Genomic DNA, 22,371 nt, shown 5'->3' with positions numbered 1-22,371 from the left:
GTATTTTTTAAAAAATAAATTACAATGAATCAGGAAAGGTCCTGGAACAAGTACATATTGCACATACATCCTCAAAAGAAGATGCGCATGTCCTCAAAATATTACTTTTTGTCCCCCAAAAATCCAGACAAACCTTTAGGGTGTCTTAAATTTCACAGAAAATTCTCCACTGTTTCGTGTTTCCAGTAGAAGTGTTTATTATTAACACCTACTTCTGTATGACTGTTCTCTAGGAAATCTCATAAGACACCAGTGGAAACACTGGGATGAGGGTGGGGTGGAGGATGGATAGTTAGCAGGGAACTGAATTACCCAAGCAACTTTTATCAATTCCATCTATTTTTAAGCCCTAAAACACACAACATATAGTCACAGCTTGCGCTGTTGGTGTCATGAAAAAGCAGCATTGTTCCCCATCTCTCATACACACACACAAACACACACTCTGCGCCACCGCGGGATCCCGCACTCCCTCCTGGTCCCCAGCCGCCTCCTCCCCAGGGGCTGGCAACTGCGCCCGCAGCCCCCGCGCCATGGAGGCCGCGTCCAGCGTCCCAGCCTCCCGCGGCGGCCCCGGCGCATACCCTTGCAGCGGCGTCACCTACCCTCCTCCTCGGAGCGCGAGACAGATGCAGGACGGAGGCTGCTCGGACGAAAACGGCCCTCCGGACGAGCCGAACGAGAAAAAGAAAAGCAAAAAGGAGGAGGGGAAGGCTCCTTTACTTCCCACGACGAGGGGAAGTGTTGCGCCCCATGCACTTGGCCGCACCGCGGTCCTTAAGGAGGAAATACGCAGCGGCCAAAAGAGCTGAGTCTAGGGTGCAAAGTTGTGGGTGTTTTCCCCCCGCCGACCCCGCGAGGATCCTCTCTTGTCCCCGCCACAGCCTTGACAGCTCCCCTGGCCCTCGGGAGCCCGGCCGGTTTCCACCCGGAGCTGGGCTTAGTTGCCACATGCACTTGAGAAATCCTAGCAGTTGCGCAAAGAAGAGTCCCAGAAGTTAGAAAGAGTGATTGTGTGTGAATGTGTAAATATACAGTACAAGAGGCTGGAACAACTGAGTGCGGCCAACCCTCAGACGCAGCCCGGGGTTTCAGATTTCATTTGGCAACTGGCAGCATCAGAAGATTGGAGCCGCACTGCTGGGGGAGATCAAGAGGAACCCTGCGCTTGCCCACTGCCTCCCTGCTTAGTTATATGGAGCCCGAGTGACACCACAGGGTGTCTTTCATGTGTATCACACTTACAAGTTGTCACCGATTTGCGGTTGTGGATTCAAGAAGGATGGGCAGTATAGGTCTCTGCACTCGAGGAGCGTTCCTCTCTTTGGCCAAATAGCAACCCCCCCAACCCCCCACCCCACACCACCCCCAGTTTTACTTGCTATTCTTAGTGGTCTGTATCAAATAGTATTTCTCCAATCAGAATTACCGGGGTCATTAAACCTGTGTTCCTAGATATGTTAATTTAGATCGATGCCCTCTAGTTAGATCCTTAGAAAAATACAAAGCATAATTACTCCCTTATCAGTGGTTTCAGAACTCTTGGGATTACACAAGAATGAAAGAAGACAAAACAGTAAACGTTTCACTATTGCAGATTTTACAGTATTGGTTACCTGGAATGTCAGCTTAAATTATTTCAAAAAGCTTTACAGAGATCGCTGTATTATGTTATTTAGAAATGGTCACCAGATATCTTTAGGCACAACATAAGAGTGTCTTCATTAGGGATCTCCAGGATTATGGAAGAGTACATTCAAATTTAGTAACACCAAAACCAAAATTCTGTGTGGACACTGATAGGTTCTTTGTGTTACTCTCTTTCTGAATTTTCTAAGTCTTCCTGAGGGTCTGCCTTATCCTGGACTGATATCCCACTGATAGCCCATTTTCTGGCTGGAGAATTCTCATCCCTTTAATGAATCAAATTAAGTTCTGTGGGAGAAAAATCTCTTTGGCACTTTCTTTTTAAAATTGTGTATGGGGATCCTAGCTGGAAATAATACAGCATATTTTTTAATTGGTAGGAATATGTGAGGTTCATCAAGTCAGATGGCTATATACTCTGGCAGGTAGATGGCAATGGGCAGTTTTATATGAAAACTGGAAAGCAGTGAAATTAACAAAAATGAAATCCACACACTTGATGGATTCAAAATCCTTAGGAAGACAAGTGTGAGTTGATAGGAATTAAGCAAGAAGGAATACAACTACTAATATAAGTTCCCATTTTCCCTTCTACTTCTCTACAAAAGGACCGCTGTGTTCCTTTCCCAGAAGCCCTTTAGGAACAAAGAATCTGTGACAAAGAGTATAAGCTGGATTATAAATGCTTGGTTGTTCATGGGACTCAGACTATGATATTCCTCTCTTATTTGTGGATTAATTGGGGCTGATAAACATCCTGTATACAGATTGGAGTACCTTTAATGGAGAAATAAACTCTTAAGAGATTTGAAAGATTCTAACAGAGGAGGATGCTGATGTGACTGCTACAGACTCCAAGAAGATGGCATTCGTCATGACTATGGTGATGGTGCACAGGTGAATTGGTGGTGGGAATTTTATGGTGACTACACCTGAGAGGAGGAAGCATACATTGTACAAAAAGGAAGAATGATGTAAAGTATATATAAAATCCTAAAAAATAAATAAATAAATAAATAAATAAAAAATTCCAGGGTCTCTGGTGAGAGCTTGTCCAGGGAATCACTTAATGCTGAATTTTGCCATTCAACTCTATTCTGAATTAAAGGTGTGCTTTCCAGGAACTCCATAAAACCCACAAATGATTCAAGGGTGAGGACTAACTTTTCAGGAAAACAACAGCCAGGGGACTCTGAGCGTGTCATAAGTAGATGCCCTTAGAGGAGTCTATTAAAGGTCAGCATAAAAGAGAGGCAGGGGGCCTCCCCAGTGACACAGTGGTTGAGTGCTGGGTTGCTAGGCTGCCCACAGCCTCTGCAGCACCTGTTCGATCCCCGGCCACTGGCGAGGGTCCCACATGGTGCGCAGACCTCTCCTGCTGCCTGCTGCTCCCCTCAGCAGTGTGCTTTGGTCCTTCTGCCTGTTCTGCTCCCCTCTCTGGCTCTGGTGAATTCTCTCACCCTCCCGCGCTTCTGACTGTACCCAGTGCTTGTATAAATAAATAAGTAAATAAATAAATAAATCTTTAAAAAAAAAAAGAGAGAGAGGCAGGATTTGAGGGGTCTCAGATTTAAACAGAGATATGTAATAATGTTGCCATTAATGCTGGGTCCTGGGGGCTGTCACTACTACTGAATTTATAAGAAATACATTTGTTTAGACAGCTTGGCAATAATCTGAGAATGGTAGACATATCAGCCTGAAGAAACCATTCTGACATTTCATCTCTACCTGGCTCTTTTGTAGCAAGTTGAACGAAAACAGTCATAAGTGAATTAGTTCAGCAGGACAGCCCCCATCGTAGTTAATGTTCCTGCTTTTTCACCGTGTTCAGCCCCCAGAGCTTGTTGTCAGCTTCCAATTATCTTGAGTTCGGTATAATTCTGGCCCGCTTGGTTGATTTCTGATGGCATCAACTTCCAGCACTCACTGGGTATCATCAGGGCAGGAAATCAGTTCAAAGAAAAGGTTTTAGTTCAAAGAAAACAGATCATTAGTCATTGAGTGTGTATGCACAGCCTGTGCTATGAGTGTATGTGCAGATTCCTATAGTAGGTATGGTGTCCTTCTGTTGCTCCCTAGCCCCCATCACTTCCTCACTGCTAGTTATAAACCTCGTATCTATAAGGCTTGTTTAGGATGAAAGAAACTTCGAGGGGGAAGAGAGTGTCTCTCCAGAGCAGGAAAGACATTGCTGTATCAATACCTCCAGGACAAGATGAATGCCAGGGACCCAGAATTGAAATTAGAGGAAGAGGTGGAGGAGGCGAGGGAGGTCCGGGAGTGGGGAAGGAAAAGGAGAAGATAAAGAATAGGGGGATGGGAGGATGAGTAAGAAATGGAGAAGGGGTGGAGGAGGGAGGAGGAGGGGAGTAAGGAGAAAATAATGACCTCACTGTACTTGGACAAGTTTGGAGTATCAGCATTGCCAGCGTCAAGGACAGGAAAAACACGCTCAGAGTCCCCTGGCTGTTGTTTTCGTCAGGTCACTTTCATTGAAATGTAGTTGGAGGATTCTCAGTAAGAGTTTGTATAATCACTTTGTCGAATATTTTAAGCATATGGGTCAAAAAGTACTATTTAAAGGCATGGATTAAACATGTGTTTTAATAAACTTTACTAAATTAACAATTATGATTCTACCAGATTCCTTAAAGACCTTACTAATGTGTTGTCATATTGCCCACTTGCCTATTTAATATAAGATACTGGGTTCTTTAATTATGTTTTCTTTTAAGGGAACATAAATTCCTAAGAGGGCAAAAAACACAGTAACAAAACTGAATAGTCAAGAATTGCCAAAATCTTAACATTTCCTTCAGACTCTCACCAACAATGCATAATTTGTGTGGGTATTAAATATGCCAAGATCTGATTTAAGGATTTAGATAGAAGTTTATGCTTTAAAGTTTGTCTGTTTCAAAACATCAGGGTTTTTTTTTGTTTTTTCTCTTTATTCCTGGTTCCTTGAGAAAGTGCAGTTTTGTCTTAGCTAAATAAGATGGAAAGAGATTGAATGAATTTCATGCTCATTCTCCCCAACATTTTGGGTCACACATTCCAGGGCAATGAAACAAAATTAACTACTGCTGCTGCTGCTGCTGCTGCTACTGCTACTATTAAAATGAGACCACATCAATCCAGCCAAGTCCTGTGAGAAAGATAATAAAGGAACGAACCAAAGAAATAAGGCTACTATGGCTGCAGAATACTTCCACCCTTTACAGTTGCATCACAGGCCTGCCATCACTTAAGGACTTTAAAAGGGAAGAATGCTATATACCTATTTAAATGCCTAGGAAAGCATGTAGAAACCATCACTGTTCTCTTACTGAATTGACATACTTTTTGGGGCAGCCCCCATGCTATTCCCTTGTTCCTTAGAACCCCAGAGTAAGAGTACAAAACAACCATGATGAAATTTATTATTAATAGGTTACTTTTTGACTAATTACAAAAATAATATATGTTCAATCTATGAAGAGGAAAAGCTACAAAACTGCATAAAAGAAGAAATTAAAAACTTAAAATCTCACCATTCAGAGGTAAGTGTTGTTAACATTTTGAACAAGTCTAGTTGTTTCTTCACCACCATGCTTATGCCTACCTTTTCTAGTCAAGCAGGGTCCTTTTTGCCTGGGCCCAAATTCTAATCTCAGATTTCAATTAAAATGGTTTTCTTTGATGCTGTTTAAGCCAAGACTGGAGCATTCACTGCATTCTGTTAAAGAATTAACTTCTCCCTTCCAAGTTGTGCAGATCACCCCACCCCCATCCCATCAGTTCCCAGCAAAAACTTCTGCTTTATACTTTAAGTGGTCGTTTCTAAATCTCTCACTAGTCTAGAGTTTCCTTGATCTTGCTGACTCCTAATTTCTGTCAGACAGCCTTCATTCCCCTTCATTCACATTCCTGCTCACCACACCCTCTCTTCTTTCTCTACTCACCAACGTGTATATACCACATGCACACACATACACAAACACCATGCCATTTATATCACATATGCACACCCACAAAGTGAAACGGTCCCCAAGGCATGCAACTTCCTACTTGGGTATTTCACTCTTGATATAAAACTGACATGAAACTTATAATATTTAAAAATCTAATTTTATTTGAGTACCAGTAAGAGCAAGATGGGTTTACTCTCAGTACACATACCTTTTGTAGATTTCAAGTTCATTCTCATGTTGGAATATTCTCATTAGGTTTACACTTTTTAGAAGACTAAAATATTCCATAGAAGCAAAATAATCCTACTTCCCCAAATTATTTACATAAACACTACCTAAATTGCATATAACTTTAAAAACAGTTTTCTATTACCTAATACTCAAGCAGGTAGAAAAGAAATTAATCAGTAAGTTCTTGAAATGCATCTAAATGCAGTGTTATGTATACTCCAAACTTTATCATTTACCTAGGAAATCTGTATCACATCCTTTTTCCACCCTACTCCAGACTCTTTAAATAAAAAATGTACTATTTTGCCTTCTTTTCCATTTTCCCCTGCATTATCTGCTTTCAAACAATTTGAAACTTAAAGAGAACCCAATGCATTATGGATTCTTACCCCAATCATAGGAAATACATAGTTGAGGTACACAGTAGAGCTATTAAGTCAACTAATGAACTTGGACACTAAAAGCAATTGATCTCACACTTGATAAAATGTTATTTTCCTGGAGTGGACTGTATCTCAGTTAATGTGAGACACAGAACTGAGGCCATTACTTCAAAGTACTTAAAACCAATTAGATTAACAAGAATTAAATGTTTCTTACTATCAATTTAGGCAATTTATCATGCAAGAAAGCTAAATAAGAAAGTACAAATGAATTATCATAACTCATTCATGTTAATAATGATAATAAAATAACAGGAATATACCTTATAGCTTTGAAAGTACCTTCCTATGTATAACTTTTCATTGAAGCAAACTTATGAAAAATCTATTACTGCTTACATTGTATAGAAAAGAGTACAGAGAGAAACATTTCATACACCTTGCTCAAGAACCCATAAGCTAAGACATATGGAGACAAGACCTGAATTCAGGCCATTTGAGTACAAATTCTGGATTCTGTTAACTTATGTGTCAGCAGCAGCATCTCCCTATGCAAAGCACAGCAAAATTCCCCTCTCAGATATCACTTATACTGGTCATGTTCTTGACAGTAATGGTGACCATTACATCCTTTTGTAAAGAGAAGACTGTTATCCTCTTACAGACCAATTTAAAATCCATTTTAGGCATTAATTTTAATGCCTTATCTGACCAAACCTCTCATTTAAGTTTCCCACAAATAGAAAAATTAAATGTTCTCCCTTTTTCTGTCTGTGCTCACCATCTGTTGGAGGTGCTAATGAAGAGAGAATTGGCCAAAAAGCCATAGCAAATATCGGGAAGAACAGCAAGTGGTTTAGATAATTCATAAACTTGGAAATTAGTTCCTGAGAAGTGAGTATTAGTTTCAAGATCCTGAAGTATAACTGGAGAAATACAGAAATTAGAATTTTTTTTTTAAAGACAGAGAAAAAATAGGAAGAGGTCAATTGTGTAAGGAATTAAATCAAAGGTCACTAGTTCCTCAATTTTTAAAAAAATTACCAAACACATACGGTATTTTTGGAAACATTTTTAAAATAAACTAGGAATATATTCCAAGAAGATGATAATTGAAAGGCAGTTCAAGAAATAGGACATTAAGCAGACCAAAAAAAAAAAAAAAAAAGGAAATAGGTCTACAAAGTCATTATCCTCCCCTTTACTTTTCTTTTTGCTTTGTAGATTTCTAATTTTTTTTTTCAAGTATGAAATGGTAGCAAGCAAACTGTGAAGGTTTATTTCCAAAGAGTAGAATAGAATGGGGTAAGCTGAGAATAAACTGGGGCAGAGGCTAAGGAGGACAAATGGTGGAGTTTCCAAATGCTGAGCAGACTATCATATATGATTTCAGAAGACTTTGCGTTCAGTGTGCTTTATTCAAGAATGGAAAGACCAGCAAAAGAGGCTTATAAATGACTGTAGGGTAAGGAAAAATGTCAGGCTTTTCTGCCCTCCCGCCATCAGGATAGATGATAGATCCTTGCGATCCTGAATGCATGCCTGATGGCGGGCACCTGGAGTAGGGTGTGGGCATAGGTAGATGGGATTCACCTGGGCTAAGACTGGGATTTTTTTTTTTTAAGGGCGGCGTCACGGGGATGCCAGCAGAAGCTGAAAGAGAAGCCGAGAAGCAGCAGAACGAACACCAGAGAGCCCAGATAGAGTGAGGATTTGCTGGGGGGTGGGAAGACTGCCAGCCTCCCAGCCCCCCAGCATCCTTGCCTGCTGTGTACCGGGTAAATCCCAATAAAAGCCTGCAAAAAACCACTGAGGACTCTGACTCCTCCTTCACCTGGTCTGCTGGATCATAGAAAACCTCCCCTGTGACCAGTCCTGACCCTACAATGACTATCTTGGGGGGGATTCCCATGAGATAGAAATTGAAGCACCAAGACTTCAGCTTAACTCTTCCATGCATCTTCAAGTAATAAGGAAGATTTGGATGGGATATCAGCTGAGTTCACTTAAATGTATTATGAATCAATGTAGGGAAAAAGGTTCCAAGTTCTTCAGGAAAGGGTATTTCCAAAACAACAAATGGAATGCAGAAAATGAGACCACCTTTGGGGAGCCTACTACAATAATTTTGAGATTATCACAGAAAAGGGCCTTCCTGTTGGTGCAAGGAGTTAAGCACCACACTATGAAGCAATCACAGCCTCCGCAGCACGAGTTCGATCCCCAGCCAGGGAGCAACTCACAAGGCGAAGCAGACCTCTCTTGTCTTGCCCGCTGCTACCCTCAGCAGTGTATTTCAGTCAGTCTGCCTGTTCTGTTCCTCACCCTGTCTCTAGTGAGTCCTCTCACCCCCTGCATCTCTGGCCTGTACCCCACTCTTGTATGCATAAATAAATGAATCTTTAAAAAAAAAAGATTATCACTGGAAAAGTCTCTTCTGTCTGGCTTGGGATTGGAGTGCTCAATATCTGTTGAAGCAGTTAGCAACAAGATCAAACCCAGGTGCAACACTGGGGCAGACAAAAGTCACCAGGTAAGAGAGTGGACAGTGGCACTGAGATCTGAATATCAGTAAGTCGCTCTGTACCTTGTGAGGGGTATGTGGGTAGCTCACTGGGATGAGGTTCTCCCTTTATCCTGCAAGGTGCAGTCTCAGAGCCTAGAGTGTAAAGCCGAGACTTTACACAGTAGGTAAACATTCATCATGAATGTAAATTTTACCCATACCCTTGCTGATGTTCTTTGAAACTGCTGTGGCTACCCAAGTACTATCATCAGCATTAGAAATGTTGTGTAGTTGAGTCCAATACTCACCATTTTATGAAGAAAAATAATATTGGGAGAAATGAGAAAATTCAAGAAAGTAGTAGTTGCCTTGTACAAGGATGGTTCATTTATACAGGCAAAACATGCTAAACACCTTCCAAACACATGGCTTATGCATAATGCAAAGTCAGATCAGACATTATCCATGCCTTCAGGAAATTCATTTTCAATCACTGGGAATGAGTGAATTAAAAAGATTGAGAGCAAATTTTACGTTTTCCCTCCAAGGTAAAGCAGAAACAATGCTACAATTTTTTGATGTTTACTCTCAGCTCAAATTTAGAATCTTAAAGTTACTGGCATCATCTTCACAGGCAAACAATAAACTACTTTTCATATTTTAGTGTTATATAATTATTTTAGACAGAAACCAGCCCAGACATTAACCTGCATGTAAAGACATTTTGATGTATTTTATATTTTTGTTCATTTGTTCTTTAAATTCCCAATGCATAGCTTTGTACATCAAAAGAAAATGGACCTATATTGTGAAACACACATTCAGGTACTTATCAGGTGGATTTTTCTTAGTATGAGTTGCACAGAATCTTTGGCTTTGAAATGTACAAAATCAGAAAAGACACTATAAGTAAAGTGGTGAAGTTTAGTGATTATATCAAATCTTTTGAAAATCAATTTGTGAACATTAAAATATTCCCTGCATTGAACACACACTAGGAAAAGTCTAAGACAACAACAAAATTCTTTTTATTTAAAATTCTAGCTTGAATTACTGATGAAACTATAGAATGATATACATGGGTTTGAACTTTCCCATACTTACATTAAGTCAAAACTTGACAAAATTTAGGGAAATGTAAACTATAGGCTTAAAAGGGATTCAAATGTTAAATTTTTACCCTAGTCCTCTTCTCCTATTGAATTATTGTAAAAATATTAAATTTACTAGACCTGTCTTAAAAATAATGCTATAAGGGCCTCCCCAGTGGCGCAGTGGTTGAGCGCTGGGTTGCGAAGCTGCCCGCAGCCTCTCCAGCGCCAGTTCGATCCCTGGCTGCTCCCGGCCACCGGAGGAGGGTCCCACATGGCACGCAGACCTCTCCTGCCGCCCGCTGCTCCCTTTTGCCTGCTCTGCTCCCCGCTCTGGCTCTGGTGAATTCTCTCACCCTCCCGCGCTTCTGACTGTACCCAGTGCTTGTATAAATAAATAACTAAATCTTTAAAAAAAAATAATGCTATAAGACAAATATTTAAGATGAAACTTCCTGTCATGTGAAAAATTATGTTAATTCCTCATGATGTCCTCTATTGGGTTAAAAAACACAGTCAAATTTTACTTAAAATAACCAACATACTTTGCACACAAAGGTTATACTACTTTAGAAATCTGAGACTGAAGATTTATGTTAATATTTCCATGAGGGTCTCCCCTGGTGGCACAGCAGTTGAGTGCTGGGCTGCAAAGCTGCCCGCAGCCTCTGCAGCGCCTGTTCAATGCCCAGCCGCCGCCGAGCGAGGGTCCCACATGGCGCGCAGACCTCTCCTGCCGCCCACTGCTCCCCTCAGCAGTGTACTTCGTCAGTCTGCCTGCTCTGCTCTCCCCTCTGGCTCTGGTGAATTCTCTCACCCTCTCATGCTTCTGACTGTACCCAGTGCTTGTATAAATAAATAAATCTTAAAAAAAAAAAAATTTCCATGAAAAGAAAAGATGATTACAACAAAGTTGCCCTTCAATTTTATTAAGGAAAAGTGTCAACTTAGACAAAGGTGTTTGTCAAAATTTAGTGTTGCCTCCATACAGGTTCTTGTAATTAATTATCATAGTCAGGGATTATTTTGCAAATAAATTCATTCTGAACATACAGTTCAATAGGCAAAAAGTCAATATTCTTAATGTGACTATGTTAGCAATTCACTCATATTATATCTATGTTGACTTTGTAATTATTGATTATGTTTCTGAAATATATAATTTTGTATAATATATATGGATAGACTCTTTAATAGTAAAAGACAGCATTTATATATCATTACAATAGGGACCTTGTGATTGTATTTTCTTATTTAATAGTTACAGGGATCGCCCATGGCAATAACCTTTTCCAGGGGAGAGCATACTGTGGTCCTATCTAAGCTAATAGTCCATGAACAAACAGATTTGTAACAACCTAGTACTCCCTGAAAAATTAAGTATTAACTTCCTATAACACTACTAATGAACGTTAAAAGTCAACCTATGAAGATTTATCAGAATTTTGTGTGGCTTCTGAGCAGTCATAAGCCTTTCAAAAAAAATGAATTATTAACTTAAAGGCTACAATAAAAGCATTAAAAATTATCTATATTAAGTGATGTTCCCTATCACCACTGGTAATTCCTGAGCTCATTAAAGTCAAGATTTTATTTAATAAATGAAATTTTTTTGAGTTATTTATTGAATAAAGTTTCAATATTCAAAGCATTAGGACCGAAAAATAAATACCCAGTTTTATCCTTCCTCTAATTTTATTTTGTTCCAATTATAAATATAAATACATAAAGTAGATGTTTGTGATAAATTATAGCAAAATCATTTTCATGGAAAGAGCAAGTAGATGTCAGATATATTATTATCTGTACCATAGTAACCCATTTTTCTTTTTTCCAATTTCTTTTTTTTTTTAAAAACAGTTAACTTTATTTATTTATTTATTTATTTTTAAAAGATTTTATTTATTTATTTATATAAGCACTGGGTACATTCAGAAGCGCGGGAGGGTGAGAGAATTCATCAGAGCCAGAGCGGGAACAGAACAGGCAGACTGATGATACACTGCTGAGGGGAGCAGTGGGCAGCAGGAGAGGTCTGTGCGCCATGTGGTACCCTCACCAGGTGGCCGGGGATTGAACCCGCGCTGCTGAGGCTGTGGGCAGCTTCGCAGCCCAGTGCTCAACCGATGCGCCACCAGGGAGGCCCTTTTTCCCAATTTCTTGCTCATATAGATATCCAAGGAGAAGTAGCAAAAACATGGGAACCTATCTTTTATATCTCAGATTTCCAATACATTTACCCTATCCTGAGGTAATCTGGAAAGGGGGAAAAATATATAGCAACTTTGAGAGTAAAATACATCATTGGTTCAAACAAATATTCACTAATATTTCTCCTATGTATGTAGAAGTTGTGACTAATATATGCATTTTTTAGTGAATTCGTAGAGCTTTGATTAACCCATAGAAAAGTAAAAAATGCAGTTACTTACATATGAAAATTTTAAATATTTAGACATTAATGGAGTACCCAACTGTTGGGTAGACTGGGGACCTTTGTCATTGCCTTAGCCTGTCCCCTCTCCATTAGTGTTACCATTGTTCTTTGATGTAAAAGAGTTGTGTAGAGAGGAATAACATAGGCTCATTGTAGTTGCTCTTCTGAAATAAATTGCATAGTATTAATTAACTGAGCAATTCATTACAGAGCAACCATGGCCACAGATTATCTCTAGAGCCCACAGTTTAAATGTTCTGCTACTACAATTTTACCTATGGGACACAAGAGAAATATACTTGATAGATTCCTTATAAAAACTATTGAGTGTGTTTCAAATAGCTTAATTCTTATTGCTACATTTAATGGAACTCATTAAAATGGCTGTCAAGAGCCTATCGAGATGGTGTCACTATAATTCAATCTTAATTAACTCAATCATCATTTTTAATAATGCTAATAAGTAAGCTATGCTATAACCTTATCTTAACCTTGGATCTTTCAGCACAGAATTTAGAGGTTGAAATCTTTCTCTTTTTTTTCCAAATAACCATGGTGATATTGAAAAAATTACATTATGAAATCAAGTAATTTCTATTATCATCCATTAGTCTTTAAAGAACAACTTTCAATATATTTGTGTTTCATGAAGATTGCAACTGCTTGACTAATAGCTTCATATCACAGCACACAAGGACCTGGAAGGAGCAATGAATAGATTGATGTTTGAATATTAGAAGCATAGAGGTTCAAACAATTGATAACATACTCACGGATCGGTCAGGCATTTGAGACATTATAGAGATAGAGTTGCGTAAAAATGGAAGTTTTCAAATCCCATAGATCAATGTACACTACAGTCTGCATTAGTATTAACATTATGATTTATAAGATTTGGAAAACTACATATACAAGAATCTGCACATGTGCTTCATCCAGTGGACTCATAAAGGGTGAGGTTAGGAAATGGAAATAAAGCACTGCAAAAATGTCATCTACACTATAGGATTTCCTAAAAATGCCTCGCTGGAAGCTGACCCACTTATTCTACCAGAACCAAGCATTTTTTCCTTAGAGATCCTTATTTTTTGTTAGTCTTTTGTACCAGTTTCTTTAACAGTCTATTCCTGACTTACTTGCCAGCTGTATAACTACCATTGTGTGCGTGTGTGTGCGTGCTCATGCATGTGTGCACATGTGTGTGTTTCCAATAATGATTTAAGTCCTGATAGTTCCTTATTAATCAGCATTCTCCCCAGTCATTCCATAGGTGTGTTCTCTCTATCTGGTATTCATTAGTGTCATAACGGCACCCACAGAATTATCTTGAACATGAAATGAATCATTGCCTGAGAACTAAAAAGCACAATGTCTGACACATGGAGCACACTCAACAATGGGGGCTCTCATTCCTACCATTCAGCCTAGAACATCTTCTATTATATCACTGCTAACTTAAACCTTAGAAAATATTAAGCTGGGCCTCCCCTGGTTGCGCAGGGGGTTGAGCGCTGCGCTGTGGGGCTGTCCAAAGCCTCTGCAGCGTGGGTCCGATCCCCGCTGGCCGGCGAGGGCCCCACATGGTGCAGCAGACCTCTCCGGTCTTGCCCACTGCTCCCCTCAGCAGTGTATTTAGTGAGTCTACCGGTTCTGCTCCCCGCTCTGTCTCTGGTGAATCTTCTCACCCTCCTGTGCATTTGGCCTGTAACCCAGTTCTTGTATAAAATAAATAAATCTTAGAAAATACTAAGCTCATTCATTCCCAGGATACCCTATAAGACTTTGATCTTTATGTGTCCCCAAGATATGACATCATGAAATCCCAACCAAAATTGAGATGATCATGCAAAGACCTTGGTGGCCAATTCGTTCAACATAAATATTTGTAGCAAATGCTGGAAAAGACAAAGATTTCAAACTTCAAAATCAGAAAGATGTCCATTGGAAGCTGACAAATTGAGTCAGTATTGGTTGTTTCTATCCAAGAAAGCATGAAGCTAATGAACTTTCCAAGTAAATAGCTCCTAATACACACAACTGACTTCTGTACTTTTTAACTTAAATAGGTGTCTAGCCAAATTTCCTACTGAATTCTCTGATTGGATTTCTCATCCTATCCTTGGAATCCTTCTATTTTCCTTTTTTATCTTTTCTCCACAACTTATCACGTGTTTAAACCCTAGTCCAAACATAACCCAATGTACATTTCATAGAGTTAGGGAGGGATTCCTTAGGATAAAGAGGAAATGAGATGGCAGCTTGTTCTCATATGGGCTCTGTGTTATCTCCTCTCCTCACACCTTTCTCCTCCTTCACATTGGAATACTTATTCTGGCTTCTGGAACAGAATATCTAGGATGACTTTCCTTAGAAAAACTGACTCTATATTCTTTCCTAAATGAGGACTAATCTTAATTCAGCATGTTATGTGCCTCACTCAATCCTATTGTGAGTGATGGATTAAGTATAATTCCATGTCAAATCTTCTAATTGCAGAGGAGGAGTCTACTGATTTAGAACCAGACACAAGTTCTTTCCTGACCTGAGACCAAACAGAGAAAGAACCAAAAATATACCTGAAAAAGTAATTTTCCCTACCATTTCCCTTTTTTGCTAAAAAAAAAAAAAATAAAAGTAACAAATAACCTACCTACTAAGTTCAGAGAAAAAGTGTAAAGGCCAAATTTGCAGATAATTTATTTTGTCACAGTGCACAGGGGAGAATAAAGTCCTTGCTGACAAGAAAATCTACCTACCAGTGGTTAGAACACAAAGGAAAAACTCAATAGAGAGCAGGAGCTAAAGGCAAGAAGGAGGCTAAAATGGAGAAATATCCCTGACAGCTCAACTTGCCCCTGTTGGTCCAGATCACAGATGCCCATACCAGAAGTGGAAAAGTCCTCAGTTCAGATGCCCAGTAGTCATGTGAATAAGATGGGAAGCAGGGTATACTGGTGCCACATTTATAGCAGCAGGTAATACATTCCCAATAACTTTGATTGAAGTTATGATTACATTTTCTCACACACATATCATGGTAGAAAGTTTCTGAACATTTCCATGTGATGGAATTGCATTTCCATGAGAAGATACTATCTTTAAAATATTAACCAATGCATTTTTATTTCTGCTATTCCCTTCTCCCTGTGAGTTGAATATGTGAGTTCATTTGTCTCTGGTAAAGTATGCAATGACAGTAACAACAATCATAAAATAGGCTCACAAATTTAGGGAAATCATGAAACTAGTATAAATAATAGAGTTAGGGATACTACATTGTGGTTTAGAAAGAGCTTCCTAAGGTAAGTCTAGACAGAAATCCCTTATGTGGAGCAATAACCATACTATGAGACAAAGGAATGAGAGCAACACACAGACTTGGGTCACACACAGACAGTCATTCTCCTGTGATCTTTAAATGTATACTTAAGTGAGCATATCCATCAATCCTACCCAGGAGTTAGGGGGGAACTGAGTCTGTAATTGATACAGTTCCCACCACAGTAAACAAAGTACATTGTGCACTCAGAGACTAAACTAGTCTCCCCCTTTTGATAACCTATCACTTTCTATCCATCCAGAAGAAAAACTGGCCATATGGTCAAGATTTAGCTCAGTTCTTATGTTACATATGCTACATGGACACCCTCCTTTCAACTCAAAACTTGCAAAGAGGCAATAGAGGAATCACTAAAAGGCAAAAGTGATGTTCTGGGAAAATTAAAAGGGTGAGGGGATGCAAGGTAGGAGGAATGCCCTCCTGAGCATATGTACCCTCATATTTAGGTACCTTAGTGAATAAATTCAGATATTGTGACCTTGCTAAGGAGTTTTATCTTCATTCCAGGTTTTTTAGTTCATCCTAAGATACTGAAAGGTCGGAAAAAGAAATTAAAGTGATCAAATATGTATGTAAAGCAGTTGCAGTGTAAGGAATGCAGGCTCTGACAAAGGGATATTAACAGTGTCATTTTTTAAAGATCTATTTTTTCTACAACTTATACTAGACCTTTTGTGTATATTGTTTTACTTGCTTCTTTGACCAACAGTATGGAGACTGCAAGAAATTGAAATTCACAGATGATGTTAGGGGACTTGTCTAAAGATACCTAAGGTGTAAAAAAACAGTTCTGGGATGAAAATCTAAGTCTGTCTCACATACAGGGCTGTTTATCTAGCCCATGTTCTCTTGAAAGTTCCCCAAATATAATTTAGAGGCAGCCAGCCATTAGCATCACACCCTTCCTACAAATTAAGTTTTGACTTAGGGACACCAATCATACTATATTTTGTTTCAAGTTTCAAAAGAAATCCCTTAAGTGCTATTCTTCATCGCCCATAATGACCCAATTAGCGATGAGTCCTTGAATGATCAATCTTCTATCCAAATCAAGCACATCTCATTTCAAAATTTTTGAAAGAGTTACACGAATATTGAAATCTCCATGATGAAAGCAACATAGAGAAAACAAGCAAGGCAGCAATAACCACAGGGAGATACTGGATTTTTAAGGATAGTCTTGCAGAGAATGCAGTAATTACACACAAAAATTTCTGATATTTAACTCTCTGAAAAGTGAGCTGCTCCATATTTATGAATGGCCGCAGATCAGGGCTAAGGCTTCAATAGTAGGAAGCAGTGTTCATGCAAACAAGAAAGGTAAGCAGCAGGTGAGTCCAAATTTAATTAGACAAACATCCAAGAGCAGAAGGTGTGAAGAGGCTCAAAGTCCACACATAAAATAAAACCCAAAAGATCCTTACAAGTTGCTTGAGTAGCCAGATGCACGTGGTCAAAAGGTCAAGAAAGCTCAACAACCAAGGAGTGTGTAGCATTGCAGGAGTGAGGAACAGCAAGCAGAACAGAAGCCCAAGCCCTACCATGATAAAATACTCTGAGAAAGGACAATTGAGCTTTTTACCTTCACCTGAAATTCAGTGTGAGCCTAGAACAGCCATGGGGAGACTGGTCCTTTGGCTCAGAAGACCACTGGGGTAGGGATATTTTTATCTCTGTCTACAGACAGGGATCATGCAAGCTACAAAGGAAAATGGTTTCTAGCTACTAATCTTCTGAACATTAACATTCAGAATCTTTTTTTTTAAAAGATTTATTTATTTATTTATTTATACAATCACTGGGTACAGTCAGAAGCGCAGGAGGGTGAGAGAATTCACCAGAGCCAGAGAGGGGAACAGAACAGGCAGACCGATGAAATACACTGCTGAGGGGAGCAGTGGGCGGCAGGAGAAGTCTGCACACCATGAGGGACCCTCACCCAGCGTCAGGGGATCGAACCGGCACTGCAGAAGCTGAGGGCAGCTTCGCAACCCAGTGCTCAACCGCTGCACCACCGGGGAGGCCCTAATATTCAGAATCTTACTTAAATGAATCAGGAAAGTGTGCCTAAACATGCACAAACCAGCAAACTGCAGGACCTAACAGGTCTTGCATCTTCAGAGAAGGTGACCTTTCTTCCCCTCCCTGCGCTACTAAGGGCAGGTCCTCCAGTGTTTATACAAGGGGTCTTTAGCCTTGGATTGGGGCAGTGCTATATGTCTCATCATGAATGCTCTCTCCTACATGTCCTCTTGACTGTTCTTAAAATACAAGCTTGCTTTGTAGGGCAGCAATCTTGCAAATAGCTAATAAAAGACTGTCAGTGAAGTCTAGACAACCTGCCACAATATCCTAGTTTCATTATTTGCATATGCAAACTTCAATAAACACATTAACTCTGTATTCTGTATATCTTTGTGGTTAATCTAGTCCCATTAAAAATCTTTTTTTTAAAGTTATTTGGAAAGGCAGGACTGCATGCCTAATTCTAGAAGTAATACAATATTATTTAGTGCTCGCTGCCAATTAATCAGTTGTAAATGAGGCAAGACCATCTGATAAGAAATTTGAAGTGAATTTTCCTTTGTATCTGGGACATGCTGGTGAAGCTTGGAATAATAAGAGGCTTGATTTTATCATATACAGTCTGTTCTTCTGTGGAGAATGCTGTCCTCATTGAAAGTTTCCAGAATGCTGAAAACAAGCCGTCTCCAACGGCTGCATGGCCAAAGGCAGGTAGAGGCTGAGAGGAAAAGAGATGTGAAGGATGAGAGTAAAGATGGCTGCTGCATTTTCCAGCAGCTGTTTTAGGATGGTAAATGCTGTTTTAGGACGTAGAAGATGTTACTCTGGAGTCAGTCTTTTTTCCTCTTGTTAGCATCATTAGAATTAGAAAAATTTTCTTTCCTGCTGGGACAGGACATGACTTGTAATCTCTTTGACATGTACTGATTCTGAAGAACTCTGCCCTGGCCTCCAGTTGCATCTATACCACCATCCCTGGCAAAACATGCAGCAAGATGTTAGTTTTTTTGTCACATATTGTTAACATTTTATTTGACATACTATTTAATAATGTATTTTGAGAATGAAAGTCCATATCTACTGTGATAAAATGCATACAAAAAGGAATTTTTGTTGTAAGACTGACCTGGAGAAAGTAAGGACATGACAGAATTAAGTAGCAGAAGCAATACACAGGAGACAACTTCAGCTAAGAAAATGTTAGAGTTGGATTGAATTATAGTCCCCTCTATCTGAGTTTCTCCTCCTGGGGTATTTCTCTACTCATGTGCTGGAGTGAAGCAATGTGTATTTGTATAAAAGGGTCAGCCAGTCCATTCACGCAAATTTAATCTTGTCCCAACAAGACTAAAACACGCTCCTCAAAGTCAACATTGATATATTTGTACTGTAAGCCTCCCAATACCTACCACAATTATGAGAAGACACAACTATTTGTATCTATTTGGCTCTCAAATATGGTCAGTTGATCGATATCCTGCATGTGTGCAGTAGAGCCTGTGAATGGTAGACACAGCTATATAATTCTGCAATGCTCCATAAGTTGGATGGGACCTAAAAAGTTAGGCAGTATGGTCAAAAAATATCAAAATCAACAGGCAACTATAAACTAGAGATACTCTACAGGGGGGGAGAAGGGAGTAGGATCAAAACAGGGGTAGGAAGAACACAAGGGACTATGGTGATGGTACCCGGGTAAATTGGTGGTGGGAATTTCTCAGGGACAATATCCGAGATGAGAAAGCATACATTGTACAAAAATGAAGAATGATGTAAAAAATATATATAATTAAAAATAAATAAAATATTCAGGAGGAGAAAATTTAGATTGGAGTGGGCCAGTAAATGTTTTAACCCAGTGAACCTTAAGAAGGAAGAAACCAGGAAGCAAGGACTATAAACACTTGTTTTCTAACAGGGAATTAAGAATTGTTTTTAGAAAGGAAGGCAATTTGGAAAAGTACAGGGTTCAAAGTTCAGGAGCCCTGGGCCAAGAAGTTAGGTAGTGGGGAAGCTAGGGATGAGTGAACCAACAACATAGAATCACGGGTAAAGCAAGGGCGGACATGAGACCACACTGGAGTATGTCAGGCGGCTGGGAATTTGGCAAAGCCAGAGCACCAAGTTGAGCAATGAGAAGTAAGCAGAAAGCCAGAAGCCGAGAGGAAGTAAACAATGTCAATATGGCAGAGTGAAGTCATTATTTTTGTGAGATCTTAACTATGAATACATAGTTGTTGGTGACTAATATATTTTAAAATGACAATCTGGACATTTTCTTATTTTCTGAGGTGGTCATACTTTCCTAGAAATTAGCCCCAGGTTAGATTTTGACAATTCCCTAAGAACTTCTCCAGCTAATGATAGAAAACTTTTAATTCACCTCCTAACCCTCCACTTCTGCTGAGTCTCTGCCCTTACTCCTAACAACAACATTACTCTCAAGAAGTAATTCTGGCAGGAGGGGAGCAGAATGCATAACATACAACATTTTGGGATTCTGTCTTAGAAACATATAATGTTAAATGCTGAAAGTCCTAAGATCATTTCTCCCTAAAATGATGGTTCTGAAATTCTGTTATGACTGTATTCCTTGACTAAAAGCTTAACTGCTTTAAAGATGATTATCTGAACTACATAGCAAGTCTTTAAGAATTTTAAATAATAGTTTAACTATTATGAAAAATATAAAACTTTTATTTTATCTCTTAATATACTTCAAATTATATTTACCAATCTTTTGTCTATTCCTTCTTTTTACATATCAATTGGGTGTTCATGTATCTTCCTTTATTTTAAAAGGCTTATACTTTCTCTCTCTCCCCATTTGTACTACTCTGGAAAAAAGAATATTAATAGATAAAAGTAAAAAGAGCTGCAGTCTTTATTAAAGCATTTTTAAAAACTTGGATATATAATGTCATTTCCATTTTAAAACAAAATCTATGTGAATACAAAAATAGTACACAAAGTTGTAATCATGACTAAAGAATCATGACTTAAAATATATCTCTAAATAACCAAGCAACATATTACAAAGATACTATTTGTAAGTGATAGCAATTGAAAATACTGCAAGCCCTCACTTCCACTGCTGCCAATCAGATTGATGGGCATGTAAGGCCCGAGCTGTGCTGTGTTTTCAGCTGCCTGAAAGAAGTGTGTTTAAATGCAGGTTGTCAATCAGCTTGTGACTGTTTAGGGCACCAATGATCACATCAAAATAAAATTGAACCAATTTTTCTAAATATATTAATAACAAAATATGCATTAGGTATGCAATATCTAATAAATTAAATACCAAACAGATAAAACTGCCACATGAAATTAATAAAATGATGAATTTTAGATAATCACTGAACTTTATAGTATTCTTTTTCAGTTAACATCCAAGTTACTATGTAAGACAGAATGTTAAAAAGAATGATTCCTTTTAGAAAAGCTAATATCAAAAACATTTTGACATTCCATTTTAAAATTAACATTTTAATGTCTACATAGGCAGAGGAGTGGAATATTTATACAAACTACTATATAAAAATCAGAGGAAAAAATTATGTGTTTCTTAAAAGCAACTCTCTGTGTTAGAATTCAAAGAACCAGGATGCCTCTGATTTTGAAATGATTAATATCACTGCCATTTGTTCTACTCACCCCTGCTAATAAGACAAATAATGATACTGGCTATTGCTATTTTGAACTTTGGAATTTCTTCTACTGGTAGTTAGTCATGCTGGATCCACTGCACACCTTTCTCCTTTTACCTATGCTTAACAATCACTGTCTCAAAGAGATAGATTAGATGATAGATAGATAGATAGATAGATAGATAGATAGATAGATAGATAGATAGATAGATAGATCTCTATCTATTGACTGATCAACTGACTGATTGATAGATATCCTTTTGCCAATGTGTGAAATAGATCATTAAAAGCATTTGCTGTTTGGAGAACCCTGACATTTAGAAAGAATTGCATCTCACTCTTCACAACAAAAGATCTGCATAGCAGTGTTTCTGTTCTGTCAATCATTGTCTAATATTTCCATTTACCTACTTTGCAAAGGGAAGGGCTGGGCAGCCAGCACACTGGACAAAGTGCCCCTTTCATCTTGTAGATCAAGGGCGTGGGACTTCTGAAAACATCTTACAACATGGCACTAAAATGAGCACAGCTGTTCTAAATGGAACAGTTTATTTGTCTAAGGAAAATCATAGAACATAGGAAACAATATAAAATTATTAATTAAAATATGTTTGAATGTGTGAAATTATACTTTTCTCTCAGGTCTATACATTGGAATACTGGTACTTTGGGGTTCATTCCAAAAGCATTGGTAGGAGACCCTCTTCAACAAAGAGTTATGGGTGAGCACTAATGTCTCCTCACTCAGTAGCTGTGTTGCAAGCAATGTCTTATCACTCCCTCCTTGATGACATCAAGATCATCATGTAAATTTCACAAATAAGCTACTCCAGCATGAAAGCTGATATTATGTTCCTGATCACTTGCTGAGAGCCTTCGTAAATATTAGTTAACTTATAATATTTACCTGAGTATTTCTCAACTTACAGAAGATTAGAAATGTCAAGTTCAAAGTTGTGATCAGGGAAGGGACGAGGAATAAATGAAATCTGGAAATTTAAAAAAAAAAAATTGAAGGAAGATAAAAATCAAAGAAACAACACCTCCTAGTCTCATGGTATAACTTTAGGAAAGAATCCTGGCTTCTTACTTCAACTAAAATTTCCAA

The 22,371-nt window shown here is 38.7% G+C and overlaps 1 protein-coding gene across 2 annotated transcripts in view; it reads right to left on the bottom strand.

Moving 5' to 3' along the window:
• Positions 1-22,371, bottom strand: part of ARHGAP24 (Rho GTPase activating protein 24) — a 775,334-nt gene that overhangs the window by 518,609 nt on the left and 234,354 nt on the right. The window contains exon 1 of one of the 2 annotated variants that reach the window (XM_054688428.1): positions 606-1,049. The exons of the other annotated variant lie outside the window; for it this stretch is intronic. The gene's annotated coding sequence lies outside the window, so the exon portion shown is untranslated. Of the gene's footprint in view, positions 1-605; positions 1,050-22,371 lie in introns of those variants that run through there. 2 annotated transcript variants of the gene reach the window in all.

This window comes from Talpa occidentalis, unplaced genomic scaffold, assembly GCF_014898055.3.
Source record: "Talpa occidentalis isolate TD23 unplaced genomic scaffold, MPIMG_talOcc4v2.1 talOcc4.6, whole genome shotgun sequence".
Lineage (NCBI taxonomy): Eukaryota > Metazoa > Chordata > Mammalia > Eulipotyphla > Talpidae > Talpa > Talpa occidentalis.
Note: the sequence above shows the minus strand (reverse complement) of the source record. Positions and strands in the feature narration are given on the sequence as shown.